Source organism: Geotrypetes seraphini, chromosome 16 (genome assembly GCF_902459505.1).
Source record: "Geotrypetes seraphini chromosome 16, aGeoSer1.1, whole genome shotgun sequence".
NCBI classification, from domain to species: Eukaryota; Metazoa; Chordata; class Amphibia; order Gymnophiona; family Dermophiidae; genus Geotrypetes; species Geotrypetes seraphini.
The window spans coordinates 21,438,618-21,459,033 of record NC_047099.1 but is presented as its reverse complement, the minus strand read 5'-3'; the positions used below and the strand labels follow the sequence as shown (position 1 = coordinate 21,459,033).

Here is a 20,416-nt window from a genome sequence, read left to right as displayed (position 1 = left end):
ATATGAGGGGACACTGAAAGGTTCTTAGCCCAACCATGAAGAGAATAATGTGGAGCCATGAAACTTTCTAGTTATTCCACACTTTTCATTTCAATGATATGAAACGAAAGGTTAGACCTACATATGTTCTCTTTAAACATTGAAAAGTCTAAATTAATGATCTTTCCCAACAAAGATGGAATTTCCCTATTATCTCCAATTACATTCAAAACTCAATCTCTTCAAGTTGTGTCATCCTTAAAATTACTTGGCATCATTTTCAACAGTAAACTCAATTATCATCTCTATATCAGCACAGTTGTTCAGCACTGTTTTCACCAGCTACGAATGATTAGATCTATATCCAAAGTGTTAGAGCCTACTTCTCTAAATATCTTTATCCATTCCCTTGTGATTTCCTGCATTGATTACTGTAATGCGCTCTATAAGGGCATAACTAAAAAAGAAATAAGAAGACTCCAAATTATACAGAACACTGCAGTGAAGATCATATTCAATGCAAAGAAATTTGATCATGTTACTCCCCTCCTTTATAAAGCACATTGGCTTCCGGTTGAACATAGAATCACATACAAAATTCTTTTACTGACTTATAATACTAGACAAAATAGTCAACCAGAATTTATCAATAACCTGCTTATTCCCTATAGTTCATTTAAGTCTTTAAGTCCTGTGTCTAAAAATTTGCTATCTGTCCCATTTTTGAAGTTTATCAATACAATGAGGTCAACCATTTTTTCTGTCACTGCGCCATCTCTTTGGAATAATACTCCTGTCCATTTACGGGAAGAGTCAAATCTTAATCATTTTAAAATGAAACTAAAAACATTTCTTTTTCTTGATGCTTTCGAGAACTAAATGCCCTTTTTAGGGCTACGTAGTTTTAATCAATTGACACCCTCCTTTTTGTCCTTTCCCTATATGTTCTCTTTCTTACTTGATAAATTGTAGTTCTATCCTTCTTCCCTCTTGTTTCTGTTTGTTTTTTGAATTGTTTTTAATGTTTTGAATTATGACTGTTGTTTTTAAAGGATATATAGTCACCCCATATATGTTTTTAACATAATGTTCACCGCCTAGAAGGTCGATTGGGCGGTTTATAAAATTTCTGAATAAACTTGAAACTTGAAGAAAAGTGAGGAATAACTTGAAAGTTTCATGGCTCCACATCATTCTCTTCTACACCACTCAGTGTCGTTTATACAATCTGAACATTAGAGAGTAAATGGCATAAAAATCAATCTGAGGAATTGTGCCAAAATGTAAACAGCATAGTAGATTCTATTACAGTGAAATTTTGAGATGTAAATGAGAGTACCGTATATTAATAAGAAGTAAGAGGAAGTTGGAAATAATCTTCATCATTTGTTCAAAGTTGTTTGTAACTTAGCCAGTACTTCTAAGAACAAATTGATTAATTTAGGAGACACTTTGACAGCCTCTGGCTTCTTATATTATTTTGGAGTTAAGGTCATTTCCCGGTGCAGTGACTGGAGCTACAGCCGCAGCACCCTGGGGTTGTGGGTTCAAACCCCGTGCTGCTCCTTGTGACCCTGGGCAAGTCACTCAGTCCTCCATAGCCCCAGCTGCGTTAGATAGATTGTGAGCCCACTGGGACAGATAGGGAAAATGCTTGAGTACCTGATTGTAAAACCACTTAGATAACCTTGATAGGCGGGATATATATATATATAAACAATCTAAAACATCAAATGGAAGTTTGTTCCACAGAAACAGAAGTAAAGGTTAGTTTTCAAGAAGCTCTGGACAATCATGAAACCTAGGACAGTTTTAAACCAGTGTCTATTCAGGAAGTGGAACAGATAGTTGGATCGATTAATTCTTCAGACATACAATTAGATATTATCTCTATTCATCTTCTTTCGTCCATTAGGAGGGTAATGACTCCATTTATGATTCCAGTTCGTTTACAGAAATTAGATAGTTCAAAGTCTAATAGATGCTGGCACTGTCATCTTGAAGCTGGGACTATGGATCATTTATTATACTATTGTCCCTTGATACTTAAATTTTGGAGGTCCGTATGGGATCAAGTGAAAAACATATTGGAAAATCCAGTGGCATTAACATATGACACCATTTTATTTGGTACATTGATGAGAGCTAAAAGCCAAATATCTAATCGAAATAACAAACTTCTATTTATAATGACAGGGGTTGCCATACAGCTCATTTTAAGGAATTGGAAGAATTGGGATCGATTAAGTTATAATTTTTGGTGGGAATCGCTTTGTTACATCTTAAAAATGCAACATTTCATGGCTATACAGCAAGGGCATTACAGAAAGTTTATGGATGTTTGGGAGCCATTGGTGAAATTTTGTAAGGAAGAATAATTGATTTTATTTTATAGGCTTGTAAACATACTCAACCAGGGTGGAAGGGAGTTGCATTGGAACTTGATTCAATAATAATAATAAATAATAATAATTTTATTTTTATATACCACCAAATATAATCATATGATCACAGCTTTGAACCAATTAAAAACTTAACCATTTGTAATTGTGCAAAATCCATTAATTAAAATATATTTGTGAAGTGCTCAGACCAAGAAACCCATATAGTAGTGATGTCACTACAATGAGGTTTACTAGGGGACCATCATCGCCTTCACAAGTCCCCTACCCTCCCTATATACTAAAACCTAAAACCTAACTAGTAGGTCTATCCGACTTGTGATACTTATCTATATTAGGGAGCAATTGAAGATGTTGACTCTCATTGGTGACTTGTTAAAATTAAAGTGCAAGTGCTTCAATAAAGTCCTGAAAGTTTTTTCTTTTCTGTATAGATTCCCGTCCCCCCGACCCGGATTTCGTCTCTTCATCAGGGAGGGACACTAAGAAAAAATCAAACAGATAGTGTATATCAGCTTAACTTAACAAATTAAATAATGGTGACTTTAAAATCTAAACACTAATCAATTCCTAAAAAGCCCTATATTCAAGTTCTTATAAACTTCTTAAATTCTATTATTACCTAGTGAAGGCTCGCTGAGTTCAGGAACAATCAAAGCCTTCACTAGGTAATTAATTAATTAATGGATTTTGCACAATTACAAATGGTTAAGTTTTTAATTGGTTCAAAGCTGTGATCATATGATTATATAGCAATTATCATCACAGATTACAAAAAAATTTATCTCTCTAATTTGTAGTCAATATATACCACCAAAGCCATGAAAAGTTTGAGGCGGTTTACAGCAAGAAGCGCTGGACAATCAGTGAAGAGGTCAACAATTCAAAGAGATCTATACAATCTTATATAATGGAAGAAGTAGAAAGCTATAAAATTCTTAAGGTTAATGGTTGAATTTGCAGTGCTATGGAATTCTTAGTTTAAAAATCGCTTGAACAAACTCGTTTTTATCAATTTTCTAAAATTGAGGTAGGTTGAGGAGTGTGAGATAACATTACTCAGCCAATTGTTCCATTTGCCTGCCTGGAAGGCGAGGGTTCTGGGCAGGAATCTTTTATAGTGGCAGGCCTTTATTGTTGGGTAGGTGAACAGATGTATTCTTCAAGTGGGCCTAATAGAACTTGCCAAATTAAACTGGGAAACTAGGTAAGTGGGGGCCAGACCAAGTACTGATTTATAACACAGACAAGAGAACTTGAACAGAATTCGCACCTCCAGGGGAAGCCAATGGAGTTTTTGGTAATAGGGGCTTATGCGGTCCCATTTCTTCAGCCCAAAGATCAGTCGAACTGCAGTATTTTGAATGACTCTGAGTCTTAGAATGGTTTTTTTGAAGGCTCCCAAGTAAATTATGTTGCAATAATTGAATATGCTTAAGATGGGAGATTGAACCAGTAGGCGGAAAGATACTGCATCAAAGTATTTTCTGATGGTTCTGAGTTTCCAAAGTAACGAAAAGCATTTTTTAACCAGGGTATATATGAATAGTTTCTTGTGGGTTTTATTTTATTTGAGTATTGGGTGGGAGGGTGGGGAAAAATTTAAATTGTATGTTAATGTCTGAAAGTTTATTGTGCTTGTCTTATGATATTTTATGTATATGAATTACTTGTTGCACAATTGTAGTTTGAAAATCTAATAAAGATATGCAGTCAAACCTCGGTTTGCGAGTGTTTTGCAAACCGCTAATCTTTGCATTCTCGCAAATCTTGTCTCACAAACCGAGTGTTGACTCGATTTGCGAGCACCCCCCCTGAGAACCGGCATTGCTCCCCGCCCCGCTAACAAAAGCCCCCCGTGCTACCCGGCACCCCCCGCGTGAACAACTTCAAACTTACCCCCCCCCCCCCCCGTCTGGCACTGGCACGCAGCCCACAGGACGTGCTGGTGCCGCTTGAAGAAGTTCCTACCTCTTGCTGGGCCTTGAGCATGCTCAAGGCCATCTAGTTCTCCCTCTCGCCGAGATTCCGAGAATCCGAGAATCTCGGCAAGAGGGAGAACTAGATGGCCTTGAGCATGCGCAGATGCATGCTCAAGGCCCAGCAAGAGGCAGGAATTTCTTCAAGCGGCACCGGCACGTCCTGTGGGCTGCGTGCCGGTCCAGACGGGGGGTAAGTTTGAAGTTGTTCGCGCGGGGGATGCCAGTTTGAGCAGGGAGGGGGGAGCGATGCTGGTTCTTGGGGGGAAGTGGAGCAGCACCGCTGGCCTCGGGGGGTGGGGGTGGGTCAGAACGCAACAAGCGAGTTTCCCTTAGTTCCTATGGGGAAACTCGCTTTGATATACAAGTATTTCGGTTTCCGAGCATGCTTCTGGAACGAATTATGCTCGTAAACCAAGGTTATATAAAAAACCAAATCAGGCTATAGGAGTCACAGTTAGATGAAATTTTGAGTAAAGCAGAGTCTGGTTTAGATACATTTTGGATTCAATTAGATTTAACAGCAGCCTTTGGTACAGTTTCTCATTTGAAACGAAATGGGTTTAAAATCTACAGTGTTGCAATGTTTTAGTTCTTACTTTTCAAATCATGTATGCTCAGTTAACTGGTAGAATGAGCTGTCAACAAAAGGTTGTGTTACATCTGGAGTACCTCAGGGGTCATTATTATCACCAACTCTTTTCAATCTGTATTTGGTTCCTTTAGGAAAGATGTTGGAATCTGGGGATTTTAAATTCCAAATCTTTGTTGATGCTTTTAGTGTTTATTGGAAATTATTTAAAAAAATGTGACAAAAGATCTCAATGTTAAATTGATAGCTAAGGTAAAGAAGCTAAGAACATAAGAACATAAGAAGCGCCATCTCCGGATCAGACCTTCGGTCCATCAAGTCCGGCGATCCGCACACGCGGAGGCCCTGCTAGGTATACACCTGGCTTATTTTATAGCCAAATATATGTGGAAATTCAATCGTGTAAGTCAGACTAAATGTAAAAACGCATTGAGGATACTGCTATGATAGCCTAGGACCATTCATACCACGTTAACACCAAACATTCATTAACATCACACCATCAATATACAAAATTATAAGACAACGGAGAAAAATAAACCTCAAGTGTGAGAGGCCGGGACTACACAAGTACCCGAGTCTATTCACATCATCACTGGTTTATAAAAAAAACTCCGTGTACATTTAAATCAATACTTCTTCATACACACTCAATAATTTTTTAAGAGTTTTCAAAGAATATTTTCAAAAGTGTTTCAGGGTGATATATAAAGACCTATTCATGGCATGAACCAGATCCCAAACTAATCATTAACAGCACGAGGGCTACAGCTCAGCTAAACAGGTGTATGCAATTTGGTGAGGCATGGAAAATTGGAGCACAAGAATGAGAACAAATAACCACTCATCTGAAAAAAAACCGGAGTGTCTCAAACGATTCTCAGTCCTTTGTCCCGTCCCGACAGAAAAGTCCTTCTGTTTCGCCTAAAAGGCTACATCAGGGGAAAGATCCAATGTCCAAAAAAAACTCCTGCTTCCTTCAACGCCAAACAAACTTGCAGCTGGCTTCTCTCGAAATAGTGTTGGGACTGCGAGACGCGCCCGGTTCGAATAAAACAACTTACGAACCGGGCGTCTTGACGTCATCACACAAACGTGATGCGTGATAGGCTAAGCCCCAGCCATTCATACACCAAACAAACTCTCTGTATTACAGATAGGTCTAAAATTAGCGATCCTAGAGTTCTGAAGACAATCTCACGTTCAGAAGAAAGGTTGCCATTCATGACAAGTATTCAGACCCTTAGGCTCCAAAGTTTGCAAACGATCTATCCATAACTGCTCCTTCTGCCAGAGCACTCTCCTAATGTCTCCTCTCCTTAAAGATATGGGCAACTTCTCAATCACACAGCATTTTAAGTTCTCAAACTTATGATCTTGTTGAACACAATGTGCTACAATCGGGGCCGTTAATTTACGAGTATTTAAACAACTCTTATGTTCTGTCATTCTTACTGTTAGAGTACGTGAAGTTTGGCCTACATAAAGCAAGGCACAAGGACAAACTAGAACATATATAATGTTCGTGGATTGACAAGTGGAAGTATGACGTAAGATATAATTCTTACCATCACTTGGATTGCTAAAGCTCAAGGTTGTCATCATGATGTTACAATTGGAGCAATGGCCACAAGGGCCATGTCCCCTTATATTATCCATATTCTCTAAATTAAAGTTTTCTTTAGATGTGTGACATAACCAGTCACTCAAGTTCTTATTTCTAGATTGAGAGAAAATAAATTTCTTATTTGAAAAACAGGGAAGTGTTCTGAGTAATGGAAGATGTCTTTTATATCTATTAATAATGGACTGTGACATGCGAATTTGTTTTATTACACATGGAATCAAATCCTCTTCTTCTGGTGTCCTTCTGTATTCCAATAAGTTTTCTCTCGGATTGTGTAAGGCACGTTTCTTTGCTTTTTTGACTACTGCATATGGATAATCCCTAGATAATAACCTCTGTTCTAAAATTCTAGATTCTTGAATGAATCTGTCTGTAGTGTTACATATTCGCCGATATCTTAGGAACTGCGCAAATGGGATGCTCGTTTTTAAATGGACAGGATGCATACTGTCAAATTTCAACAAAGTATTTCTATCAGTAACTTTGCGAAAAATAGATGTTTCAAAACCATCTTTATTCTTCAGAACTAAAACGTCTAAAAAACTGATCTTCTCCATGCTATATGACATTGTAAATTTGATGGTTCGATGACATTGATTTATCAATATTTCAAAGTCCTGCAGCTGTTGCAAAGTACCCGACCATATCACAAAGATATCGTCGATAAAACGCCACCATTTAATGACATGTTGAAACTCAGATAATGTATAGATAAATGATTCTTCGAACCATGACATATAAAGGTTAGCAATTGTGGGTGCAAAAGATGCACCCATTGCTATCCCCGAGAGTTGTTGATAGAATTCCCCATTAAAGATGAAATAGTTGTTTTTCAGAGCTATAGAGCTTAGTTCTTTTAGGAAATATGTATAGTCACTGTCTATATCTGGTTGAGAATTCCATAAAGACTCTAATACTGAGAGAGCTTCCTCCTGTGGAATGCTTGTATATAATGCACAGACATCAAATGTCACTAGTAAGTAGTCTTTAAGAGAACCACATTCAAGATCATTTAGCAGTTTCAAAAACTGAGTAGTGTCTTGTATATAAGATCTAATATCTTTCAAAAAACCTTGTAACTTTTTATCAATATATTTGCTAGTTTTTTCTAGCAATGAGTCTCGAGCAGATACAATAGGTCGACCCGGGGGCCGTTGGATGTTCTTATGCACCTTCGGGAGCAAATAAAATATGGGAATTTTGAAATGTTGCGGGGTCAAAAAGTTAAACTCTTTTTTTGTTATATACTTTCGTTGCATTGCTTTAGAGCTAATTTCGGCAATTAAAGAAAAAATTCTTAAAGATGGATCATTTTGTAATTTCAAATATGTTTCTTCATTTAACAATTGAGCATTAGCTTCTGCAATATATAAATCTATACCCCAAACCACCACGGCACCCCCTTTGTCCGCTCTTCTGATAACAATAGTGGGATCTCTACTAAGCTGTTGTAAGGCAGTCCATTCTGTTGACGACAAGTTATATGATTTTCTCTGAGTCTTATTATTTTCCTCAATGTGTTGAAGTTCTTGAGTCATTAGATTTTTAAAGGCTTGTATTATAGGGTTTATTGGTCCTGGAGGATTCCATCTAGATTTCGGTTGAACACAAGATGTATCTTGTTCAGAACTGGGATGTTCATAAAAGAAGGCACAAAGGTTCAATCTCCTTAAAAATTTTTCCAAATCTATTTGAGCTTGAAAGGAATTATGAGCTACCATAGGAACAAAGGTCAAACCTTTGGAAAGTAAAGATGTCTCTTCAGTAGTCAATATTTTATCAGAAATGTTAATGACAATCAATTCCGTCTCTTCTGTGACCTGCCTCGTGTTCGTCCTCTGTGAGTACCCCTGTTTCGAATGTTTCTTCCTCCTCTCATTGGACCTGTAATTTGCTTGTTTTGGCCTGAATCCCCATCCGGGTCTTCTGATGTGGACATGCCGTCACTAACAGAATTCTCCGAGGAATCTCCTGAGGTATTAAATCTAACTGTTTTTTGTTTATAATTACTGTTCATCCATCTATATACATATCCGGATTGGTAGTCTTTCTCGTCCCTTTGAAATTTTTTCAACTTACTAGTTCTTATTTCTCTACGGAGCCTATCCATTTTTAACTTGGAATCTGCTAGTTTATTTTCAAAATCTGCACTTTTACGTGCTTCAGTTAGAAGTTCTTCGTGTTTTACTTTAGTCTCTAGAATCTTAGTTTGTAATGTTTTAATCAATAGTAACATCAAGTCTAGAGAACAACGATTCAGAATTTGATTCCATGTGGTAATAAAATCATTATTGTCCATAAACATTTGTGGGGCTGTTCTCATTCTAAGGCCCCTAGGAATAAACTCATGTTTACAGTATTCTACTAGACTTGCACTTTGCAACTCCATCTGGATCAGTTGTTTCATTATTTTCTCAATGTCTAACCAAGCTAAATCAGTGTCATGTGTTTCTAAATTGGTGGATAAAGCTGGTGCTTGCAAAATCTCAGTCCTTTGACCATCTGAGAAGCCAAAGCCACTATCCCAGAGCTGTGCCATCGTAAATTTTCCAGAGAAAGTTAATATAACCAAATATATGTGGAAATTCAATCGTGTAAGTCAGACTAAATGTAAAAACGCATTGAGGATACTGCTATGATAGCCTAGGACCATTCATACCACGTTAACACCAAACATTCATTAACATCACACCATCAATATACAAAATTATAAGACAACGGAGAAAAATAAACCTCAAGTGTGAGAGGCCGGGACTACACAAGTACCCGAGTCTATTCACATCATCACTGGTTTATAAAAAAACTCCGTGTACATTTAAATCAATACTTCTTCATACACACTCAATAATTTTTTAAGAGTTTTCAAAGAATATTTTCAAAAGTGTTTCAGGGTGATATATAAAGACCTATTCATGGCATGAACCAGATCCCAAACTAATCATTAACAGCACGAGGGCTACAGCTCAGCTAAACAGGTGTATGCAATTTGGTGAGGCATGGAAAATTGGAGCACAAGAATGAGAACAAATAACCACTCATCTGAAAAAAACCGGAGTGTCTCAAACGATTCTCAGTCCTTTGTCCCGTCCCGACAGAAAAGTCCTTCTGTTTCGCCTAAAAGGCTACATCAGGGGAAAGATCCAATGGCCAACCATATCTTTATATGCCTCTCTCAAGGAGATATGCATCTAGTTTGCTTCTGAAGCCTAGGACTGTCGGTTCCGCAATAATCTCCTCTGGGAGAGTATTCCAGATGTCAACCACTCTCTGTGTGAAGCAGAACTTCCTGATATTAGTCCTGAACTTGCCCCCCCTTAGCTTCATTTCATGTCCTCTTGTCCGTGTCAAATTGGACAATGTAAATAATCTTCTCTGCTCTATTTTGTCAATTCCTTTCAGTATTTTGAAGGTCTCGATCATATCCCCACGCATTCTCCTTTTCTCAAGGGAGAACAATCCCAGTGTTTTAAGTCGATCCTCATATTCCAGTTTCTCCATACCCTTCACTAGTTTAGTTGCTCGTCTCTGCACCCTCTCCAGCAGTTTTATATCCTTCTTTAGGTAGGGAGACCAATGTTGGACGCAGTATTCCAAGTGGGGTCTGACCATTGCCCTATAAAGCGGCATTATAACTTTCTCCGATCTACTCGAGATTCCTTTCTTTATCATGCCCAACATTCTATTTGCCTTATTTGCCGCTGCCGCTACTTATTCTCTTCATTAATAAACATTCAATCATATCTACTTAATGATGAAATGTTTCACCAAGGACAACATGATACAATATAACAGACAATAATAGTCCTCAATGGTTGTCAAAAATACATGTTCTTAAGTGCTCAGAAAAAAGGTTTTTTGAGAGACCAGACTTAGAGCAAAGCTCCAGCAGCAGAAAATCTCTCATTTTTCAATCACTGCACATACCAGGCTTTCTGAAGCAGCTGGATGCGAAACATGTCAAGACCCGCTAAAGTTTTGTTTGCTCCAGGACAGATACGTTTTTTTTCTCTAAAAACATTTATGACAGATTTAATAAAAAATTTACCAAAAACCTATCTAATGAAAAGTCATGTTATGTGCAGTGATTGAAAAAAGAAAGATGTATTCCACGCAGTGGCATACCAAGGGGGGGGGGGGGGCAGGGGAGGGCAGTCCGCCCCGGGTGCAAGCCCCAAGGGAGTGTACAGCTGGCCACCCTCCAGTGTTCTCCCTAGGGCAGTGGTCGGGCTCGCGAGCTGCATGCGGCTCTTTAGCCACTTGAGTGTGGCTCGCGGCTCGTGTACATCAGGGGTGCCCAACCTGCTTCCCTTCTCACTGCCCTCCCCCAAGCCACCAACGCCATCAGGGAACAGGCCGGATCTCCTTGCTTCTCTTCCCCGTGAGGCCAACAAACTCTCGCCACCCGACGTCAATTCTGACATCAGAGAGGACGTTCTGGGCCAGCTAATCGCGGCCTGGCTGGCCCGGAATGTTTTCTCTGACGTTAGAATTGACGTCGGGGGATAGGTGGGGGTTGTAACGTGGAAGGGAGAGAGGACAAACGCTGTATAGATAGAAAAGAGCAAAGAGAAGTTGATTAAAGCAGAAACAACAAAAGGTAGAAAGATTTTTTTGTTGCTTTACTTAGAATCAAGTAGTATTATAACTGTATTGATAAAATTTTATAAATAGGAAATGGAAATAAGGCAATTTTTTGGACTAAACCCTCTTTTCCTCAGGTCAGGACAGGATACCATAACAGGGCTTAAAGGTCTCTCGTATGAAGCAAGACTAAACAATTTGCAGCTCTACACTCTCGAGGAACGCAGGGAGAGGGGAGACATGATTGAGACGTTTAAATACGTCACCGGACGTATAGAAGTGGAAGATAACATTTTCCTTCTCAGAGGCCCCTCAACCACAAGGGGACACCCGCTCAAACTCAAAGGCGGGAAATTTCACGGCGACACCAGGAAGTATTTCTTCACGGAGCGAGTGATTGATCAATGGAACAAGTTTCCAGTACAGGTAATCGAGGCCAGCAGCGTGCCAGATTTTAAGAATAAATGGGACGCCCATGTGGGATCCCTACGTGAGTCAGGGCAAAACATTGGCTAATCTTAAGGGGAGGGTCTATAGAGTGGGCAGACTTGATGGGCCTTGGCCCTTTTCTGCCTTTGTCTTTCTATGTTTCTATGTTTCTATTGTTCTGAAGAAAGATTTGGCCTCTGAAAGCTAATTGAAAAATGGATTAGTCCAATAAAATGGTATTTTCTTATTTCTCATTATTTCTTTTATTTTTATTTGTTAATTTGTAAAGTGGTAATTGTTATGTATAAGTTTTTTCACATTTACATCTACTGTTTTTATATTTTGCACAGTATTAGAGGATATGTGTTACTGTTTTTGTGGTGTTGCATTGTATGCAGAGTCTGATTTCTTGGCGGTTCAGTTTAACTTTTGTCTACATATTTCTATTTTTAGTTTGTGATTATTCTATATTGGGCGACGGTGTACCTCTGTTCTGTGTGTATGAAAAGAACATAGTTTTCAGTTGGCATTGACTGCAGGATCAATTGACTGTGCGGGATCTGGCTTGTTTAGTTTTACAATGTATGTGTTGGTGTTCTAGTGCTCACTGCAGTGTTTAAGATGCTGCCTTTTCCTAGATACACTCTTGTTGTGTAACATGTGGATTGTTACTAAAAATCATATTTTTCATATAGATGGGGGGGTGTCAAAAAATGATGGGCCCCAGGTGTCACATATGTTACGTACGCCACTGATTCCATGTATCAGCAAAGGTGGAAAGAAGAGGAAACGAGAGCTGGCGTGGTTAAAAGGTGAAGTGAAAGAGGCCATTAGAGCCAAAAAAACATCCTTTAAAGAATGGGGAAAGGATCCGAATGAAGAAAATAAGAAGAAACACAAGCCCTGGCAAGTTAGATGCAAAGCATTGATAAAGACAGCTAAGAAAGAACATGAAGAGAAACTTGCAAAAGAGGCAAAAACTCATAGCAATTATTTTAGGTACATCAGAAGCAGAAAACCTGTGAGGGAATCTGTAGGACCGTTGGATGATCAAGGAGCAAAAGGGGCACTCAGAGAGGATAAGGCCATACCGGAAAGACTGAATGCATTCTTTGCTTTGGTCTTTACAGAAGAAAATGTAAGAGATCTACCTGAACTGGAAATGGTTTTCAAGGGTGATGATGTGGAGGAACTGAAAGAAATCTCTGTGAATCTGAAAGATATACTAAACCAAATCGACAAGTTAAAAAGGACCGGATGGTATAAATCCCAGGGTACTAAAAGAACTCAAACATGAAATTGCTGACCTGTTGTTAGTGATCTGTAACCTGTCACTAAAATCATCTGTAGTACCTGAAAATTGGGTGGTCAATGTTACGCCGATTTTTAAAAAGGGCTCCAAGGAAGATCCGGGAAATTACAGACCGGTAAGCCTCATTTCAGTGCCGGGCAAAATGGTAGAAACAATAATAAAAATAAAATTGTGGAACTTGTAGACAAACATAATTTAATGAGATAGATTCAGCATGGGTTCAGCCGAGGGAGATCTTGCCTCACCAATTTGCTTGACTTTTTTGAAGGTGTAAATAAACATGTGGATAAAGGTGAGCCGGTTGATATAATGTATCTAGATTTTTAGAAAGCTTTTGATAAAGTTCCTCATGAGAGGCTCCTGAGAAAATTAAAGTGTCATGGGATAGGTGGCAAAGTTCAGTTGTGGATTAGGAATTGGTTATCAGATAGAAAACAGAGGGTAGGGTTGGTCATTTTTCTCAATGGAGGAGAGTAAACAGTGGAGTGCCGCAGGGGTCTGTACTTGGATCGGTGCTATTTAACTTATTTATAAATGATCTTAATGATCTAGAAACTGGAATGACGAGTGAGGTGATTAAATTTGCAAATGACACTAAACTGTTTAAAGTTGTTAAAACGCATGCAGATTGTGAAAAATTGCAGGCAGACCTTAGGAAATTGGAAGACTGGGCGTCCAAATGGCAGATGAAATTTAATGTAGACCAATGCAAAGTGATGCATATTGGGAAAAATAACCTGAATCACAGTTACGGGATGCTAGAATCCACTTTGGGGAATAGCACCCAAGAAAAGGATCTTGGTGTCATCATAGACAATATGATGAAACCTTCCGCCCAATGTGCAGCGAAGGCCAAAAAAGAAAATAGAATGCTACGAAAGGGATGATTAACAAGAATAAGAATGTTATAATGCCCCTATGTCGCTCCATGGTGCGATCTCATCTGGATTATTGCGTTCAATTCTGGTCTCCTTATCTCAAGAAAGATATAGTGGTACTAGAAAAGGTTCAAAGAAGAGCAACCAAGATGGTACAGGGGATGGAACTCCTTTCGTATGAGGAAAGACTAAAACTGTGAGGGCTCTTTAGCTTGGAAAAGAGACAGCTGAGGGGAGATATGATTGAAGTCTACAAAATCCTGAGTGGAGTATAATGGGTACAAGTGGATCAATTTTTTACTCTGTCAAAGATTACATATATTATGGGACAGTCGAAGTTACAGGGAAATACTTTTAAAACCAATAGTAGGAGGAAATTTTTTTTTCACTCAGAGAATAGTTAAGTTCTGGAACACATTACCAGAGGATGTGGTAAGAGGAGATAGCATTGCTGGTTTTAAGAAAGGTTTGGACAAGTTCCTGGAGGAAAAGTCTATAGTCTATTATTGAGAAAGACATGGTGGAAGCCACTGCTTGTCCTGGATCGGTAGCATGGAATATACTCCTTGGGTTTTGACCAGGTACTAGTGACCTGGACTGGCTACCGTGAGAATGGGCTACTGGGCTTGATGGACCATTGGTCTGACCCAGTAAGGCTATTCTTATGTTCTTTCTAGTGTTTTGTGTAGAGCGTTTATTGCTGTGGGGGTTGGTTGGTCAAAGGAAAGGAGGAATGTGATGTCGTCTGCATAGCTGTATGATTTTATGTTTAGTTGGCCTATGCAGGTGCCTAGTGAGGCAATATATAGATTAAAGAGTGTTGGGGATAGTGGGGATCCTCGGGGCACATCGCAGGGTGTGACAAATCCAGTGCTTGCCCAGGCTTAGTCCCATGATTTAGTAATAGGAAGTGAAAACCCCTTTGCAGGAGAGCTGACCAGATTAGCGATGACCTCCCTTGCACTAGTGAAGATGAACCAGAGAAAGACTGCCATATAGAAAACAGACAAGATGTAACACAGTATTCTAAGCCTGTTTGCATTCCTGCCAAAACATTGGAATCTAAAAGGCTGTATGTACCTTTAAGGCAGGGACACAGCAGGAAGCTAAGATTAGAATATTCACAGCTACAGAGAGAGCTTTATCCCTTCCCCCTCTCCAGGTTGGGGAGGTGTGGCTTAGATCAAGTTAAAGTGAGATGAGTGAGAGCCACAGGGGAGGAGGGGCAAAGAGAGCTGCAGGGAGAGCCTCAGAGGATGCAATGCTTGGCTCCCCAGCTGAACTCTGATGAGGAGAGAGAATGGGAAATGTTGTACGCTTCAGAGGTGCCTTCCACTACAGCTGAGAGGAAGCTTGAAGTTTTGAAGCAATGGATACTGTGAGCCATTTGTTCCTGAAATGAGAATGGAAGACATGGACACAAGCTAAGGAGAGTTTTGAGTTTTGTTTTTGATTCTTACATTTTGCCAGGAAGTTTTTGGCTTTGCTTTATTTTTTTATCCTGGTTTGTATGATCTACCAAAGCAAGACTCTGAAGAGTTAGGCCTAGATTCGCTAACCTCATGGATCCGATTCGATCCGTGGGTGATCTGATCCGATCCATGGCCAGGCAGGCGATTCACTATCTTATTTGCATGCAAATGATTTGCATGGAGGTACAAATCATTTGCATGCAAACTCTGACTCAAAACCGACTGAGTCGGGGCAGAGCCCTGACAGTAGTGACAGGAGAAGCAGCCTCCTGTCACTGCTGTCAGGGCTTCACCGGCTTTTTAAATTTTTTTTTAATTGGGCAGATATTGTGCGTGTTTTACATATGCAAAATATCAGCCCGATTAAAAAAAATTTTTTTGAAAATACCTCACCCTCTCCCAACAAGTGCCTCCGCTGCTGCCGTATAAAATTATATCAGGAGGGTTTCCACTCCCTCCTACCATCAATCACACTCCTGACTTCTGCCCCCCAGAAACAAACGACAGGAGGGATGCCAACTTTCTCCTGCTACCCACTGGCCACCACCTCCCCATTTCCAGTCCCCTCCCCACCTCCCCATACCTTTAACGGAGCAGGAGGTGTGCTCAATCCCTCCTGCTCCAATGCCTCCCGCGACGCTTCTGAGGCCTCATGTGATGCACGGAGAGGAACCTAAGGCCTTGATTGGCTCAGGTGCCTCGGACTCCTCCCTGTCTCACAAAGGAAGTCCCTGATTGTCTAATCAGGGACTTCCTTAGGTATTCACTAAGGAAGTCCCTGATTGGCTTAGGCGCCTCAGGCCTCTCCCAAGGGAGGAGCCCGAGGTACCTGGCTCTTAGAGCCAGACTTCGCCGTCTCTTTGCCATGCTCAGCTCTCTACTCAAAGTGCCATCTTTTCTTTGCTCTCCCCCTAGACGATGGCAGAGTTCTTCCCCAACAAAGATTCACAAGATCCACCTTGAATTCTCAACAATGTTGCCTCCCCCACCTCCCCTTCCAACTGTCTGTTCTGTTGACCTTCCTTCGACAACCCTTACAACCCTTTCTTCCTTTTCTGAAGTTACGGAAGAGGAAACTGCTCACCTTCTCTCCTCCTCCAAACCCATCACCTGTTCCTCTGATCTGATTCCTACCTGCCTGCCTGCCCGCTGTAATCCCTCCCATCTGTCACATCCTCAACCTTTCGCTCTCCACTGCTACGGTTCCTGAGGTCTTCAAACATGCTGTAGTTACGTCCCTCCTTAAATAGCTCTCGCTAGATCAAAGAGAACATCAAGACAACCAGGATCACAGATGTCAAGTACACTGGGGAATCCATCTGGGTAAATCTGGCCAGAGGCAGAGAAAAATGCCTGTACCTTGATGTGGTATTCAGACCTCCAAGACAATCGGAGGACAAGGACGCAGAATTAATTGAAGACATTGAGAATATCACCTTACGGGGGGACGTTGTACTGCTAGGGGACTTCAACATGCCTGATGTAGACTGGAACACACTCTCAGTGACAACTTGTGGTAGCAGGAGGATATTAACGTCCATGAAGGGAGTACGACTCAAACAAATGGTACTAGAGCCCACTAGGGCCCAGGCCATCCTGGACCTGGTACTTACGAACAGGGAAAGCGTCTCGGAGGTCTCAGTGGGAGAAACGCTAGCCACCAGTGACCATAACATGGTATGGTTCAACCTTAAGCAGGGCTTCCCTAGATCACAAACAAAAACGAGGGTACTCAATTTCCGGGGCACTGACTTCACATGCATGGGAAATTTCGTCCATCAGACGCTGCAGGTTCTGATAATGCAGAAGCTATGTGGACAACCCTGAAATCGACCCTACACGAGGCAACTATCCGCTACATAAAATCAGTAAATAAGCAACAAAGAAAAAAGAAACCCCAATGGTTCACTGATGAGGTCTCATACCTAGTCAAGGAAAAGAAAAGAGCATTTCTTTCATTCAAACGCACCGGGGAAAAAGAAGCTAACATTGAATACAGGACAAGGTCTGCAGCGGTCAAAACAGCAGTCAGGGAGGCCAAACTTCGAGTGGAAGAAACTCTAGCAAAGAACATTAAGAAAGGGGACAAATCCTTCTTCAGGTATATTAGTGACAGGAAAAAGAACACAAACGGGATAGTACGCCTTAGAACACCAGACGGGAATTATGTGGAAACAGATTCCGATAAAGCCAAACTACTGAATGATTACTTCTGCTCAGTCTTTACCTGCGAGGCACCAGGGCACGGGCCATAGCTGGAAGCAAAGCCAAGCAAGGAAGACCCATTTCAGAATTTTGAGTTCACACCAGCGGATATTTACAGCGAACTGTCAAGACTCAAGGTGAGCAAAGCCATGGGACCAGACAAATTGCACCCAAGAGTGCTCAGAGAGCTGTGCAATGACCTGGCGGAACCATTAGCCGTGCTCTTCAATCTCTCCCTAAGTATGGGGAGAGTCCCCCTGGATTGGAAAACAGCTAACGTCGTTCCTCTGCACAAAAAGGGTTGCAGAGCAGAGGCTGCGAATTACAGACCAGTGAGTCTCATATCAATAGTGTGTGGCGTAGTGGTTGAAGCTACAGCCTCAGCACCCTGGGGTTGTGGGTTCAAACCCCACGCTGCTCCTTGTGACCCTGGGCAAGTCACTTAATCCTCCATAGCCCCAGGTACGTTAGATAGATTGTGAGCCCACCGGGACAGATAGGGAAAATGCTTGAGTACCTGATTGTAAAAACCGCTTAGATAACCTTGATAGGCGGTATATAAAATCCAAATACTGTAAAACTTTAAAACTTGAAACACTACTTAAAGGTAAATTAGACACGATTTTGGATGAGGGGACTCTAAGGGATCCCAGTCAACATGGATTCACTAAGGGTAGGTCATGCCAATCCAACCTTATCAGCTTCTTTGATTGGGTAACAGGAAAGCTAGACTCGGGAGAGTCTCTGGACATAGTGTACTTGGATTTCAGTAAAGCGTTTGACAATGTCTCACACCGTAGACTATTAAACAAGATGAAATCGATGGGGTTAGGTGAGAAACTAACGGCATGGGTCAATGATTGGCTGAGTGGAAGACTTCAGAGGGTGGTGGTCAATGGCACACTCTCTAAGACATCGGAGGTGACTAGCGGAGTGCCACAAGGCTCAGTCCTGGGACCATCCCTTTTTAACATATTCATAAGGGACTTGACCCGAGGGCTTCAGGGAAAAGTAGCGCTGTTTGCCGACGACGCCAAACTGTGTAATATAGTAGGTGAAAGCGATCTCACGGATGGTATGGTGCAGGATCTGATCAAGTTGGAAAACTGGTCCTCAACATGGCAGCTGGGCTTCAACGCAAAGAAGTGTAAGGTGATGCATCTCGGCAGCAGAAATCCATGCAGAACATACACCTTGAATGGAGAAACACTAGCTATGACTTCAGAAGAATGAGACTTGGGAGTAATCATCAGTGCAGACATGAAGGCTACCAAACAAGTAGAGAAGGCCTCATCCAAGGCAAGGCAAATGATAGGATGTATCAATAGAAGCTTCGTCAGCCGCAAACCTGAAGTCATAATGCCACTGTACAGAACCATGGTGAGACCTCATCTTGAATACTGTGTGCAATTCTGGAGACCACATTACTGTAAAGACGTGCTTAGAGTTGAGTCGGTTCAGCGGATGGCCACTAGGATGATCTCTGGGCTCAAGGGTTTCTCGTATGAAGAAAGACTAAACAAATTGCAGCTCTATACTCTAGAGGAATGCAGGGAAAGGGGGGACATGATTGAGACATTTAAATACATCACAGGACGTGTCGAGGGGGAAGACGAAATCTTCTTTCTCAAAGGACCCTCGGTCACAAGGGGACACCCGCTCAAACTCAGAGGAGGGAAATTTAATGGTGACACCAGGAAGTATTTATTCACAGAAAGAGTAGTAGATCACTGGAACAAGCTTCCAGTGCAGGTGATCAAGGCCACCAGCGTGCTTGACTTTAAGAATAAATGGGACATCCATGTGGGATCCTTACGAGGGTCGAGATAAGGAACTAGGACATTAGCACTCAGACTAGGACTAGGACATTAGCATTCAGACTTAATGGGTGGGTCAGTAGAGTGGGAAGACTTGATGGGCTATAGCCCTTTTCTGCCATCATCTTTCTATGTTTCTATATCCCCCTTCAACTACCGCCCTATCTCCCTCCTCCCCTTCTTATCCAAACTACTCGAGCGTACTGTTCACCGCCATTGCCTGGACTTCCTTTCTTCTCATAATACTCTTGACCTGCTTCAATCGGGCTTTCGCCCTCTCCACTCTATGGAAACTTGCCTTGCTAAAGTCTCTAATGACCTATTCCTAACCAAAACCAATGGACTCTACTCTATCCTCATTCTTCCCGATCTGTCTGCTGCCTTTGACACTCTTGATCACCGCCTCCTTCTAGACACGTCGTCCTCACTGGGATTCCGGGGTTCTGCTCTCTCTCAGCTTTCTTCCATTCTCTTTCATCGTACCTTCAGCATATGTTACGGTGGATCATCCTCTGCAGCCCTCCCACTGTCTATTGGCATACCCCAAGGCTCTGTACTGGGCCCTCTCCTCTTTTCCCTATATACCCACTCTCTTGGTACATTGATATTCTCTCATGGTTTTCAATATCACCTCTATGCTGAAGACTCCCAGATATACCTCTCCATGCCAGATATCTCTGCGGGAGTTCAGGCCTGAATTTCAGCCTGCCTGTCTGACATTACCGCTTGGATGCCTTGCCGCCATCTCAAACTGAATATGGCTAAAACTGAACTCCTTATCTTTCTGCCTATACCCGCCTCCCCCCCCCCCCTCACCGTTCTCTATTTCTGTGGATAATGCTATCCTCCTCCCTGTCTCATCGGCTCGCAACCTTGGAGTGATTTTTGACTCCTCTCTCTCCTTCTCTGCTCAGATCCAACAGACCACCAAATCCTGTCGCTTCCTCCTCTATAATATTACCAAAATCCGTCCTCTTCTCTCTGAACACACTACCAAAACCCTTGTCCACACTGTTGCCACCTCACGCTTAAGACTACCGCAAAGTACTTCTCTCGGGCCTCCCACGCACCTGTCTCTCGCCTCTTCAATCCATTCAAAATGCTGCTGTGCGACTCATATTCTGTGAGAGCTGCTATTCTCAC

The 20,416-nt window shown here is 41.3% G+C and overlaps 1 protein-coding gene across 1 annotated transcript in view; it reads right to left on the bottom strand.

The window, feature by feature from the left end:
* LOC117349552 (NXPE family member 3-like) overlaps positions 1-20,416 on the bottom strand; it is a 246,342-nt gene that overhangs the window by 171,849 nt on the left and 54,077 nt on the right. The window lies entirely within an intron of this gene.